The 3843-nt window shown below is 43.5% G+C and overlaps 1 non-coding gene across 1 annotated transcript; it reads left to right on the top strand.

Moving 5' to 3' along the window:
• Positions 1 to 298: 298 nt before the first annotated feature.
• On the top strand, positions 299 to 371 carry trnar-acg (transfer RNA arginine (anticodon ACG)). The gene has a single exon. It is a non-coding gene; the product is annotated as a tRNA-Arg (tRNA).
• The last annotated feature ends 3472 nt before the right edge of the window (positions 372 to 3843 follow it).

Here is a 3843-nt window from a genome sequence, read left to right as displayed (position 1 = left end):
GATCTGCTCACCTGGAAAGGTCTGCTGTACTACTATAAGAGAGAAGTAGAGTCTGGAAGAAGGGACAATTTTATGATGCTTTGGAAGATAATGTTTTTTTTTTTCTTTGAAATCGAAATGAATCAGAATATCAGTGCAAAAGACAAACTCTTGGTTTGGTTTAAAGAGATATGGTTTTAAAACAGACAAAATGTAGAAAACAGGTGTTTCTCACTTTTGGAAAAGAATGGACCGGGGGTAATATTTTACTAGTTGCAGTGCTGATCTCACTGGGTTACAGTCCTGCAGTATCACACCAGGGCCAGTGGCGCAATGGATAACGCGTCTGACTACGGATCAGGAGATTGCAGGTTCGACTCCTGCCTGGCTCGGGTTGTTTTTAAAAGCATCGGGCTACTCCCTAAGCAGTCTGTGCTACTTACTGCATTGTAATCGTACCCAGTAAGAGATTTCCTTCATGTAAATGAACTGCACCTGACAGCATTAGAAAAACACCTGGGCTCAGTACGGTGCTGAGAGCTCAGCGTTGCTGTTGTTCTAATTAGCACGCACTGCATCGGCTATGAGCCCGAACTTTTCAAATATTCCGATCAGTTAGTCAACACGTAGTCCACATGAACGGTAGAAATATTCTCGTCTGTCTCTTGTTTGTATAGAACTGAATGTCCCTGACAATGTACTGTTAGTTTTAATTGAAGAACGGCATTTGTGTTCAAATATACCAGACAAGTTACCGGGGTAAAGTTAGCTTGAAGTTCGAAAACGATTTTGGCACGCCTGTAGCGCTTTCACGAAATCTCTTAGAGTTACAAAAACACTTGCTTTGTGTATAAAATACATTGTGGATGCTTTCTCAGCCTTTACTTTTTCGTTTTTATGACATTTTTTTGACCAAGCACGAATATGCTTTTGTCCATATCTCCGCAATGGAAGCACAGAACGCCTTCAAACCAAAAGCATTTTAAAGACCACGACTTGTGGATATTTCCACAGCCTTTACATCAATCTATCGGTGAGCTAATTATCTTTTTTTAAACCTCCGGTTTTTCATCGATGCGTAATTACGCACGAACTGGAACCCGGGGGACCGCTGTGTGCACACGTTCACAAAGCGAGAAATACTGTTCAATACGGCTTCATGCGAAAAACCCGTATACTGTATGACCATAGGAAGCAGAACAGCGCGGTCTCCCATTACCCAGACTGTAAGCACGGGAATAAAGCTTTGTTTGATTTCTGAAACCCTTCCTTTACGTCCTGTTTTCATTCAGGTAAGGGTCAACTATATTCACAATACTACTGACAGCAGGAAGATTAAAATATTCTTTACTCAGCAGCTTATTAAAAACAGCTCCCATGATGTTCAAACCGATTTTTTACACAGAACACTGACACAGCTTTGTGTTCTGAATCTCTTTTTCTCTTGCTTTTATTTAATGTGGCACAATGCACTGGTTCACAAACCAATAGCATTTAAACCACAGCACCCACAATGCTGCAGGTAAGTGTTTTGCACACTAAGCAGGTCATCTGACTATTCCCAGCTTTGTTTTGGGTTATGGAACCTTTATTTTTTTATGATTTTCTGAAGATAACACTACAGGTGGGATGGGTGGGTTGTCTTCATGGCTCAATAGCATTTCAAATACAGCACCCACACTGCTGAAACCAAGTGTTTTACACACCAGACAGGCCCCCGAACCTCATACAACCTTGCTGTGGCTGTGGCCCCTTTCTTTAATTTTTTTATGATTTTCTGAAGATAACACTACAGGTAATACACTGGGACAGGTGGGTCGTCTTCATGGCTCAATAGCATTTCAAATACAGCACCCACTCTGCTGAAACCAAGTGTTTTACACACCAGACAGGCCCCCAAACCTCATACAACCTTACTGTGGCTGTGGCCCCTTTCTTTATTTTGTAATGATTTTCTGAAGATAACACTACAGGTAATACACTGGGACGGGTGGGTCGTCTTCATGGCTCAATTGCATTTCAAATACAGCACCCACTCTGCTGAAACCAAGTGTTTTACACACCAGACAGGCCCCCAAACCTCATACAACCTTACTGTGGCTGTGGCCCCTTTCTTTATTTTGTAATGATTTTCTGAAGATAACACTACAGGTAATACACTGGGACGGGTGGGTCGTCTTCATGGCTCAATAGCATTTCAAATACAACAGCCACACTGCTGAAACCAGGTGTTTTACACACCAGACAGCCCCCAGAACCTTATACAACCTTGCTGTGGTTGTGGCCCCTTTCTTTATTTTTTTATGAGTTTTTCAATATGGCACCATTAGACAGGCGGTACATGGGGATAGTACATCGTGCTCTTCACGAGTCAATAGCTCTTCAAGCACAACAGCCACAGTGCTGCAACCAGGTGTTTTACACACCAGACAGCTCCCCTAACCTTATACAACCTCGCTTTTAGTTGTTTAACATTTCTTTCAAATCACTTGGGTTCATCAATCATTTGATCATTTTTCAGCGTGGAATAAACCTATTACTTGTTCCTTGGAGATTACCATCTGCTGATAAGATATGATCGCTATATTGACCATATACAATTTCTTGCATAAGGAATTCATATTTTGCATACACCGATCCCCCCGGAGTCCCAAGTGATTCTGGTTTTGGAAAGCTAAAGGACAATGAGCTTCACGATACCAGGGGGACAGTGGGTGGTCAAGTCTCCCCTAAACAATGGATCTTGTCAGATTATGATGTCAGTGCATTTAATAAATGTTGTTGAACTCTCTTTAGCCCAAATACAGAGGAGCCCAGACCCAGAATGTTACTGACAGAGAGTGATCTCATTATGTGTGTTTGGATTTTAACAACTATTTTTATTGTTTGCTAGAACCAAAACAATCTATGTTAGACATTTTCATCTTCAGCCAAAAATACAAACCTGTCTACGTAGTGTGGTGCAGGTTCTTGTCCCATCCTGCTCTTGGTCCAGGTTGGAGGGTTGCACCGATTCTGAATCTTGTTAGCTGGTATGGATGGGTTTGGGGGTGTTGATACCAGAGTGGTCCAGGAGGGGGATTCAGGTGTCTCGGGGGCATTCTTGTTTTTCTATGAGTTCAGGTTGATTCTGTTGGTTCTGTCATGAATCTCCCTCACGCAGGCAAGCGCTCCCGCATTCCCTCGAGCTCTCCCCATACCAAACGTGCACATGTCAATCAGTCCTCTACTTAAACCCTCATCTGTTCCCCGGTCATTGCTCACGATTGAGATTCTGTCCCGGAGCTTACCTACTAACTACGCTTTTGCCTTACTATGACTTCTCCCCTGGACCTCGACCCCGCTTTTCCGACAACTGCTTTAGCCACTCGATTTTGTACCTTCGCCTGTTTTACGCTTTCTCAGATCCTGACCCCAGCCTGTCTCTTCATTTACGCCTCTGCCTACCGACGCAACTTCTACGCCTTCCCGGACTCGGGCCCCTGCCTGTTTACTCCGACTACGCCTGCGTCTTGGGCCAACCCTACCAAGGGCACCGCATTGGATCCCTATCCTCAGCAGTCAGCCCCTGCGTGACAGGTTCTGAGTGTCTTGGTTACATCCGTTTGTGTGTATAGATGAAAAAGCTATTGAAGAGCACCCCCACACCCCCCACCCGTCTTGGTGGAAGTTGCCATGTTCAAAAAATCCTAAAAAGATAATTAAAGTTGCACACAACAAAGCATGACTGTGAAAGGTCAGGAGGCCTGCCTAGTGAGCACAACACTTGATTACAGTCAAAAAAAACATTAAAAAATAAAGAAATGTTCCACAACTCAAAGCGAGGTTGTATAAGGTTAGGGGAAATGTCTGGTGTAAAACACC

This window comes from Lepisosteus oculatus, unplaced genomic scaffold, assembly GCF_040954835.1.
Source record: "Lepisosteus oculatus isolate fLepOcu1 unplaced genomic scaffold, fLepOcu1.hap2 HAP2_SCAFFOLD_112, whole genome shotgun sequence".
In the NCBI taxonomy this organism is placed as follows: domain Eukaryota; kingdom Metazoa; phylum Chordata; class Actinopteri; order Semionotiformes; family Lepisosteidae; genus Lepisosteus; species Lepisosteus oculatus.
This window is presented reverse-complemented; position numbering and strand designations above follow the sequence as displayed.